The sequence below is a fragment of the Mercenaria mercenaria genome, chromosome 8, assembly GCF_021730395.1.
Source record: "Mercenaria mercenaria strain notata chromosome 8, MADL_Memer_1, whole genome shotgun sequence".
Classification (NCBI taxonomy): Eukaryota; Metazoa; Mollusca; class Bivalvia; order Venerida; family Veneridae; genus Mercenaria; species Mercenaria mercenaria.
The window spans coordinates 16,008,038-16,019,442 of record NC_069368.1 but is presented as its reverse complement, the minus strand read 5'-3'; the positions used below and the strand labels follow the sequence as shown (position 1 = coordinate 16,019,442).

Here is an 11,405-nt window from a genome sequence, read left to right as displayed (position 1 = left end):
TTTTATTAAAATCAGGGGAGGTAATCATGCATTGGTATATGCATGTAGAAGATACAGCATGGTTCATACAGACCTTCCCAAAAAAAATTCAAGTAGTTTTCAAGGAGTTTTCAAGTAGTTTTCCTCCATTTTCAAGGACTAAAATGGGCGCAATGTCACTGTTGCTGAGACATGAAATAACCAATTTAAATCCAATTTCGGACAAAATTAAACGATTTTGGCACAGTTTTCACAGTAGGTGGTGGCGGGGGCGGTATTGTCAAGTCGTTATTATTTATATCCTGTGTTGACTCTCTTACATGCTTAGGAGCGAAAAAAGCATCAATTGTTTCAGTCAACTTCTCATGGCAGAGCTATTTTTATGTTTTTCGCTTCTGGAATGTGATTTTAATGCACTTTCTCCCATAGCAGCGATGTCGATTATCTTGTCACAAAAACCACAAAGGCATTTTCGTTTTTCGCCTTTGAATTCCCGTAGCCAATGTTTATAATTGTCATCAGTAAGCCACTTTTGCGAAAAGACACAACTGTACTTTTTAGAACTCATGTTTTTCTTCATGGAAAAATGACCTTCAACACATCGCGGATAAATTACACAGTGTGAAAATTACTTAAAAGAGCATAAAACCCGTAAAGTACAGTACCGTACCGTACTATCGCCGACTCCGTGGTAGGCCCTAATGGCGGTAACGGTTGTTTTTTTGTCGTTTTTCAGTTTATTTTGGTCTGTTATAATGTTTGTCCGTTTTCACTTCGAACCCGACGAATTTAAGGACTATTTGCCATCTTTTGTAGGTTTTTTCCTAAATTCAAGTAGTTTTCAAGTAGTTTCTGACTGTTACCAAATTCAAGTAGTTTCATGGTTCATACAGAATATCAGAGACAAAATTCAAGTACTTTTCAAGGACTTTTCAAGGACTTTTTACAATTTTTCAAGCACTATTTTTTTTCAAAACCACGACCTAATCTGAACAACTTTTATTATGTAATGCAAAAATAAAACAACCATCACTTGTCACACCTTTGAAAATGACGTAATTCGATTATTAGATTGATGTGATCCACTATTTTGCTGAGGTTTATTGCTTTTCTTGTGATTTTTCAGCGCACTCCTACTATTATGATACCTCAAAATTTTGTCACACGACGTACAAATACACTTTGTTCTGTCTGCTCTATAGGGCTTCAGCCACTGTTTATATTCGTCTTTTGTCTCCCGCTTACTTGAGTAAACATGTTATTTTTCTTACTCATTTTAATTCACTGGAAACACTCGCAAATAGCTAAAAATTGCCAGTTATTATTCATCGTACTTTTTTAAACGGAAACGGAAACATGCAAACGGTGATATAGTAGAAATAGCACTCTGTAAATATCGATAAAGTGTGGCCGTAGACCACTATAATAGCATACGAGTGACCCGATCCTGCAATTTCACGAATTTATTTTCATTTTCTCCGATTTATTTTAAGCCTTAAATTCTTTTTGCAAAGCAAAGTTACAGAAAGAATATTTTCAAGGAGTGAAAGGTCAAATTCAAGGAGTTTTTTTCAAAATTCAAGTACTTTTCCAGGTTTTTAGGGTTTTTGTCATTTTCAAGGAGTTTTCAAGGACTACCATCGAATTCAAGGACTTTTCAAGGCCTGTGCGAACCCTGAGTTTTCAAGGAGTAGGCATCAAATTCAAGGACTTTTCATGGCCTGTGCGAACCATGTACAGAGTACAAGCCTATACAACAATATATTAGTAAAGTATTCATATTGATAAATGTTCAATATAGAGTTATCTAATATGACTATTTCTTACCATGGAAGACAAAAATAACGTTTCAAACCAATCTCATTAGAAGCTGCTAAGGTGTATTCATTTAGATAAAAAAATAAAGGGAGGTAATTTGTCACAAATTCAGTCAATATGTATCTTCACTGATTGTCAAAGTGCATCTGTTGATATAAATGAAATTTCAGATCAGTATCTTCATTAGTTACTGAGATATACCCGTTTTAATTTGAAATAAAGGGAGGTAATTTGACATAAAACCAGTCCATAGTTATCTACCCTGATTGTCTCAGTCCAACTAATGACAATAATGAAATTTCAAATAAGTCCTTACTGATATAAATCCATTTTGATTACAATCAGGGTAGGTAATCAGATATAAAATAACTGGAACCTATTTGTGGATCTGACAGATTCGTCATGGAATCCAAGATTTATTGTTGTTGAAGATATTCTGGAAGTTTGTATCAAATCAAACCATAAATGAAGTCTCTATATGGCTGCAAAAGCCAAAATAGCAAATTTGGACCTTTAAGGGGCCATAACTCTGGAACCCATGATGGAATCTGGCCAGTTCAATGAAGGAACCAAGATCTTGTGGTGATACAAGTTGTGTGCAAGTTTGGTTAAAATCAAATCATAAATGAAGCTGCTATTGTGCAGACAATGTCAAAATAGCTAATTTTGGCCCTTTCACGTGCCATAACTCTGGAACCCATTATGGGATCTGGCCGGTTCAAAAAAGGAATTGAGATCTTATGGTGAATGGTGACACAAGTTTTGTGCAATTCTAATTAAATTCAAATCATAAATGAAGCTGCTACTGTGCAGACAAGGTCAAAATAGCTAATTCTGGCCGTATCAGGGGTCATAACTCTGGAACCCATAACGGAATCTCACCAGTTCAAGAAAGGAATCAATATCTTGTGGTGATACAAGTTGTGTGCAAGTTTGGTTAAAATCAAATCATAAATGAAGCTGCTATTGTGCAGACAAGGTCAAAATAGCTAATTTTGGCCCTTTCAGGAGCCATAACTCTGGAACCCATTATGGGATCTGGCCGGTTCAAAAAAGAAATTGAGATCTTATAGTGACACAAGTTTTTTGCAAGTTTGATTAAATTCACATCATAAATGAAGCTGCTATTGTGCAGACAAGGTCAAAATAGCTAATTCTGGCCCTTTCAAGGGCCATAACTCTGGAACCCATAATGGGATCTGGCCAGTTCAAGAAAGGAATCGAGATCTCATTGTGATACAAGTTGTGTGCAAGTTTGGTTAAAACAAGTGAATGAAGTATTGCCATGTTATACAAAGTCCCCTACTGGAAGGCACCTAATTTTCTCTACTGCAGTATAACATAATGAACTGATATCTGTCAATGATGTATAAACAATATTGTACTATATATACAGTATGTTGTAAACAAAAGACATGGATTAAAAGTTGTATATATAAAACCCTATAGTTGTTTTCATATAGCATTTTTGGCCGATTATCAAAAAGGTAACGTTATTTATAGTAAAAAAAAAAAAAAAATCCATATAAGTCCACACAAAACTCTTTACCAGGGAGAGACCTAAAAATTGGATGTAACATGCATGTTGTACCACAGAAAAGTGGTCTCGATTTTTCCCTATGGCCTGTAATAAGTAAGTTACAATATAAGCTATTTATAGTAATAACAAAGGGAAATAATTCTAAACAAGAGGGCCATGATGGCCCTATATTGCTCACCTGTTATCATTGCACCTGAGGACAAGAAGGTCCTCAGAAAAAATATCTAAGTCCAAAGGACAGGAACAACAAAGGGAAGAAATTTAACCAAAAAGAAAAAAAATCTTACAAGGTATAGATATGTTAAAATACACCTAAAAATTGGAGGTACCATCCATGTTGTACCACAGAAAACTGGTCTCGTGTTTTCCCTATGGTCAATAACAAAAAAGTTACTAAAAAATAAGCTATTTATAGTAATGTAAAAGGGAAGTAATTAAAAAAAATAAATATTGTAAGTGGACAAAAGAAGGATCTGCCAAATAAATCTGTTGATATAAATGAAATTTCAGATCAGTATCTTCATTAGTTACTGAGATATACCCATTTTAATTTGAAATAAAGGGAGGTAATTTGACATAAAACCAGTCCATAGTTATCTACCCTGATTGTCTCAGTCCAACTAATGACAATAATGAAATTTCAAATAAGTCCTTACTGATATAAATCCATTTTGATTACAATCAGGGTAGGTAATCAGATATAAAATAACTGGAACCTATTTGTGGATCTGACAGATTCGTCATGGAATCCAAGATTTATTGTTGTTGAAGATATTCTGGAAGTTTGTATCAAATCAAACCATAAATGAAGTCTCTATATGGCTGCAAAAGCCAAAATAGCAAATTTGGACCTTTAAGGGGCCATAACTCTGGAACCCATGATGGAATCTGGCCAGTTCAAGGAAGGAACCAAGATCTTGTGGTGATACAAGTTGTGTGCAAGTTTGGTTAAAATCAAATCATAAATGAAGCTGCTATTGTGCAGACAATGTCAAAATAGCTAATTTTGGCCCTTTCACGTGCCATAACTCTGGAACCCATTATGGGATCTGGCCGGTTCAAAAAAGGAATTGAGATCTTATGGTGAATGGTGACACAAGTTTTGTGCAATTCTAATTAAATTCAAATCATAAATGAAGCTGCTATTGTGCAGACAAGGTCAAAATAGCTAATTCTGGCCGTATCAGGGATCATAACTCTGGAACCCATGATGGAATCTCATCAGTTCAAAAAAGGAATCAATATCTTGTGGTGATACAAGTTGTGTGCAAGTTTGGTTAAAATCAAATCATAAATGAAGCTGCTATTGTGCAGACAAGGTCAAAATAGCTAATTTTGGCCCTTTCAGGAGCCATAACTCTGGAACCCATTACGGGATCTGGCCGGTTCAAAAAAGGAATTGAGATCTTATAGTGACACAAGTTTTTTGCAAGTTTGATTAAATTCACATCATAAATGAAGCTGCTATTGTGCAGACAAGGTCAAAATAGCTAATTCTGGCCCTTTCAAGGGCCATAACTCTGGAACCCATAATGGGATCTGGCCAGTTCAAGAAAGGAATCGAGATCTCATGGTGATACAAGTTGTGTGCAAGTTTGGTTAAAACAAGTGAATGAAGTATTGCCATGCAATACAAAGTCCCCTACTGGAAGGCACCTAATTTTCTCTACTGCAGTATAGCATAATGAACTGATATCTGTCAATGATGTATAAACAATATTGTACTATATATACAGTATGTTGTAACAAAAGACATGGATTAAAAGTTGTATATATAAAACCCTATAGTTGTTTTCATATAGCATTTTTGGCCGATTATCAAAAAGGTAACGTTATTTATAGTAAAAAAAAAAACAAATCCATATAAGTCCACACAAAACTCTTTACCAGGGAGAGACCTAAAAATTGGATGTAACATGCATGTTGTACCACAGACAAGTGGTCTCGATTTTTCCCTATGGCCTGTAATAAGTAAGTTACAATATAAGCTATTTATAGTAATAACAAAGGGAAATAATTCTAAACAAGAGGGCCATGATGGCCCTATATTGCTCACCTGTTATCATTGCACCTGAGGACAAGAAGGTCCTCAGAAAAAATATCTAAGTCCAAAGGACAGGAACAACAAAGGGAAGAAATTTAACCAAAAAGAAAAAAAATCTTACAAGGTATAGATATGTTAAAATACACCTAAAAATTGGAGGTACCATCCATGTTGTACCACAGAAAACTGGTCTCGTGTTTTCCCTATGGTCAATAACAAAAAAGTTACTAAAAAATAAGCTATTTATAGTAATGTAAAAGGGAAGTAATTAAAAAAAATAAATATTGTAAGTGGACAAAAGAAGGATCTGCCAAATAAATCTGTTGACATAAATGAAATTTCAGATCAGTATCTTCATTAGTTATGGAGATATAACAATTTTAATTTGAAATAAAGGGAGGTAATTCGGCATAAAATCAGTCCATAGTTATCTACCCTGATTGTCTCAGTCCAACTAATAACAACTAGAACTGTCACAGAAGTGACTCATACCCCCACCATACGGTCTTGTCACAGAAGAATGGCAACCATAAGGAATCTTAAAAATACTTTGGAGTACTTCATCATATAAGTAATACTAGTATAATACTAGTATAGTAATACTAGTAAATATATTAAATCTCTAATATTAGAGATACATTAAAAGTGAATACAAAAAAGTGTCTTACCGACCCATGTTACCACGGAAAAATGTTTTTACTTTTTACATAGGACTTATAATAAAAAAGTTAGAAAAATACCTAAAATATTGAAAATCTAAAATAGGATTTCTAAAAATAGACTAATTCCTGGAATTTAAGGGGAAGAAACTCAGTACAAAGGTTAAAAAAAGGTTACTTCCCTTTGGCTCTAAGTCAATCAGAATGAGATATAGTGAAAATACATCAAAATTAACCTTAAATTCTAGGTAAAAGGGGACACAATTCAAGAAAAATAGTGTCAGAGTTATGCACCTTGTGTCACATGATGTGGGTGATGAGGTGGAACATCTATTTTAAGTCTGAATCAAATCCATTCAGTAGTAATTGAGATATAGTGAAAATACATCAAAATTAACCTTAAATTCTAAGTAAAAAGGGGCATAATTCATGAAAAATTGGTGTCAAAGTTATGCACCTTGTGTCACATGATGTGGGTGATGAGGTGGAACATCTATTTTAAGTCTGAATCAAATCCATTTTGTAATAATTGAGATATAGTGAAAATACATCAAAATCAACCTTAAATTTAAAGTAAAAGGGGACATAATTCATAAAAAATTTATGTCAGAGTTAAGCACCTTATGTCACATCATCTGGGTGATGAGGTGGAACAACTATTTTAAGTTTGAATCAAATCCATTTAGTAATAACTGAGATATAGTGAAAATACAACAAAATTAACCTTAAATTCTAAGTAAAAGGGGACATAATTCATGAAAACTTAGTGTCAAGAGTTATGCACCTTGTGTCACATGATGTGGGTGATAAGGTGGAACATGTATTTTAAGTTTGAATCAAATCCATTCAGTAGTAACTGAGATAAAGTGAAAATACATCAAAATCAACCTTAAATTCTAAGTAAAAAGGGGCATAATTCATAAAAAAATGGTATCAGAGTTATGCACCTTATGTCACATGATGTGGGTGATGAGGTGGAACATCTATTTTAAGTTTGAATCAAATCCATTTAGTAATAACTGAGATATAGTGAAAATACAACAAAATTAACCTTAAATTCTAAGTAAAAGGGGACATAATTCATGAAAACTTAGTGTCAAGAGTTATGCACCTTGTGTCACATGATGTGGGTGATAAGGTGGAACATGTATTTTAAGTTTGAATCAAATCCATTTGGTAATAACTGAGATAATAGATTTCGGGACGGGACGGGACGGGACGGGACGCGACAAAACTGACTCCTATATACCCCCCTCAAACATGTTTGGTGGGGGTATAATAATGAAATTTCAAATAAGTCCTGTAAGTACTTACTGATATAAATCTATTTTGATTACAATCAGGGGAGGTAATCAGATATAAAATAACTCTGGAACCTATGATTGGATCTGATTTGTCATGGAATCCAAGATTTATTGTTGCTGAAGATATTTTGGAAGTTTGTATCAAATCAAACCATAAATGAAGTCTCTATATGGCTGCAAAAGCCAAAATAGCCAATTTTGGACCTTTAAGGGGCCATAACTCTGGAACCCATGAAGGAATCTGGCCAGTTGAAGAAAGGAAGCAAGATCTTGTGGTGATACAAGTTGTGTGCAAGTTTGGTTAAAATCAAATCATAAATGAAGCTGCTATTGTGCAGACAAGGTCAAAATAGCTAATTTTAGCCCTTTCAGGGGCCATAACTCTGGAACCCATTATGGGATCTGGCCAGTTCAAGAAAGGAACTGAGATCTTATGGTGACACAAGTTTTGTGCAAGTTTGATTAAATTCAAATCATAAATGAAGCTGCTATTGTGCAGACAAGGTCAAAATAGCTAATTCTGGCCCTTTCAGGGGCCATCACTCTGGAACCCATAACGGAATCTCGCCAGTTCAAGAAAGGAACCGAGATCTTATGGTGATACAAGTTGTGTGCAAGTTTGGTTAAAATCAAATCATAAATGAAACCACTATCGTGCAGACAAGAAATTGTTGACGGACGCACGGACGGACGGACGACGGACGATGGACGAAGGCTGATCACAAAAGCTCACCTTGTCACTATGTGACAGGTGAGCTAAAAACAAGAGTGCCTCATGGTGGTGAACATTTGTGCCAAGTTACATCAAAATCCCTCCATGCATAAAGAAGAAATGCTCCAGTCAATCTTTCTTGAATTTGGCATTTGACCTCTAAGCGTGACCTTGACCTTAGACCTAGGGACCTGGTTCTTGCGCACAACAATCTGTCTCATGATAGTAAACATTTATGCCAAGTTACATCAAAATACCTCCTTGCATGAAGAAGAATTGTTCCAGACAAAGTCATTCTTGTATCTGACCTTTGGCATCTGTGTGACCTTGACCTTCGACCTAGGGACCAGGTTCTTGTGCATGACACTCCCTCTCATAGTGGTGAACATTTGTGCCAAGTAATATTCAAATCCTGTTTTGCACGACAAAGTTGTACACCGGACAGGAAAAATGTCCCATTAACCTTTGATCTCCAAGTGTGACCTTGACCTTTAAGCTAGGGTTCTGAGTGTTGTGCATGACATGTCGTTTCATCATGGGGAACATTTATGCCAAGTAATATTAGAATCCCTTGATGGATGTCAGAGTTCTGGATCGGACAGAAAAAAACCTTATTGACCTTTGACCTCCAATTGTGTCCTTGACCTTTGAGCTAGGGGTCAGGGTTTTGCGCAGGACAGGTCATCTCATCATGGGGAACATTTGTGCCAAGTAATATTAAAATACCTTCATGGATGGCACAGTTATGGAATGGACAAGAAACAGACCCTGTTCATGCCATGTTAACATTTGACTGCCAAGTGTGACCTTGACCTTTGAGGTAGGGGTCTAAAAGTTGTGCAGGACACATCGTCTTATTATGAGGTACATTTGTGCCAAGTAATATTAAAATCCCTTCATGGATGACAGAGTTATGGACCGGACAGAAAAAAAGCTCTGTTGACCTTTGACCTCAAATTGTGACCTTGACCTTTCAGTTAGGGGTCCGGGTTTTGCGCATGACATGTCATCTCATCATGTGGAACATTTGTGCCAACTAATATTAAAATCCCTTCATGGATGACAGAGTTATGGACCGGACACGAAATAGACCCCGTTATTATTATTATTATTATTATACCAGATTTATATAGTGCCCTTTTCATGATAAACACGTTCAAAGGCGCTTTACAGCAACTGCAGCCACACAGGGCGCGAAATCATCCTCTACTAGTACAGACAGAGAGCGATCTGACCAGAGGGACAGAGTGAGATAAAGCCCCCAGAACAGACAGAGAATTTTTCAGATACAGACGTGTCTGGCTAACTTAGCCTAGCTCTTTTCGAATAGACAGTCTGGTTCTTTAACATGCCCGGTGTATAGCACCGATACACGCGAAGCCGTCTTTCCTGGGAAGAACCAGTACAGGCCTTTAGTTAGGTGGGAGACACTCAAGAGCATCTCAGAAATTTCCAGTGCCTGGACCGGGATTCGAACCCCGGACCTCTAGATTGACAGTCAAGCATGTTACCACTAGACCACCGGCCCACCTATGCCATGTTAACATTTGACTGCCAAATGAGACCTTGACCTTTGAGGTAGGGGTCTGAAAGTTGTGCATGACACATCGTCTTATTATGAGGTACATTTGTGCCAAGTAATATTAAAATCCCTTCATGGATGGCAGAGTTATGGACCGGACAGGAAAAAAGCACTGTTGACCTTTGACCTCAAATTGTGACCTTGACCTTTAAGCCAGGGGGCTGGGTTTTGCGCATGACACGTCGTCTCATCATGGGGAACATTTATGCCAAGTAATATTAAAATCCCTTCATGGATGACAGAGTTATGGACCGGACACGAAATTGCGGACGGACGTTCCTACATATGGATATTTATGTGGCTACTCTTTTGTTCTCTCTATTGTTCTTTCAGCCACGTAAGAGAAAAATAGCCACATAAAAGCCTTACGGAATAAATGACATCAAAGAAAAAGTACAGTTACCTATTGTTCCTATAGCCACCTAAGTATGCAAATGTGAGCTCAGATGGACGGAAGGACGGACGGAATGACCAACAGAAAAGCGCATTCCTATAGTCCCCAAAACTGGTTTTCAACCAGTAGGGGACTAATAAAATCATAAATGAAACCACTATTTTGCAGACAAGAAATTGTTGACTGACGGACTGATGACGGACGATCACAAAAGCTCACCTTGTCACTATGTGACAGGTGAGCTAAAAACTCTTTTATATCTTGCAGGGACATAAGTATTTTTTACATCTGTCTATTTTTAAAATGTTGTTTTTTATAATTCTAACATTTTTACCTCTGTAACATCACTGATGTCCTATGGGGTAACTGTAGTGTTATACAAAGCAGATGGATGTATAAAAAATGAAGATAATACATAATTATGTCCATGTTATTTCAGAAATAAATTTAACTCAAGCCATGAAACTCTTGACATGTTACATACAGTACAACCTCTCCAGAGCGACCCTCTCTTAAGCAAAAACCTCTCTATAACAATATCATAAAAATTTCATAAAGCTGAAATATACTATCAAATTTACCTTTGCAGAACAACAACCTCTACATAACAGTCAATATTTGTATCTCCCAAAGGGTGTTGCTCTACAGAGGTTGCACTGTATATTGAAACCTAGAATATAGTATTCGTCTTCCATTGAATAACATACAAGCAAGTAATCCTCTCACTGCGAAAAAAGAGTCAATATACAGGAGTGTATGGTCCCGTATATTTCGAAAATACGGGAGTATACGGGGTGTATATTACAAATATACGGACCTAGTATACAATCCCGTATTCGGAACATCTAGTATACGGGAAGTTCGTATATTTGTCATGCATATACGGGATCCCGTATACACCGAATATACATATATGTATATTTCCCGTATATATGAAATATACGAGTTTTCAACAAAAAAATCCATTAGAAATGGTGTTTATTAGTGTCCTGCTTTAACATAAATTTTATTTTCATGTATTCGAATGGTCTTTGAAATTTATCCCGTACACTTCTCGTATTTTAGAATATATGGAACAAGTATACGAGCCTGTATATTCCGGATATACGTAGTATACGGATCCCGTATTTTTGACATATACGGACTGCAATTGCATCTAATATACGGGACATATACGGACCTGTATTTTCTAATATACGGGCATCGGATTTTTTCCGTATATGCATAATGTACTTAGTATACGGATCCCGTACTTTTGACATATACGGGGAATATACGGAACTGTATTTTTTTATATACGGGCTACGGACTTGCCCCGTATATGCATGGTATACGAAATATACGGATCCCATACATGTGGCATATACGGACTT

At 36.2% G+C, this 11,405-nt stretch overlaps 1 protein-coding gene across 5 annotated transcripts in view; it reads right to left on the bottom strand.

Annotated features, from left to right (window-relative positions):
* Positions 1–11,405, bottom strand: part of LOC123522990 (polycystic kidney disease 1 like 1-like) — a 247,879-nt gene that overhangs the window by 124,733 nt on the left and 111,741 nt on the right. The gene's annotated exons all lie outside the window — the stretch shown is intronic.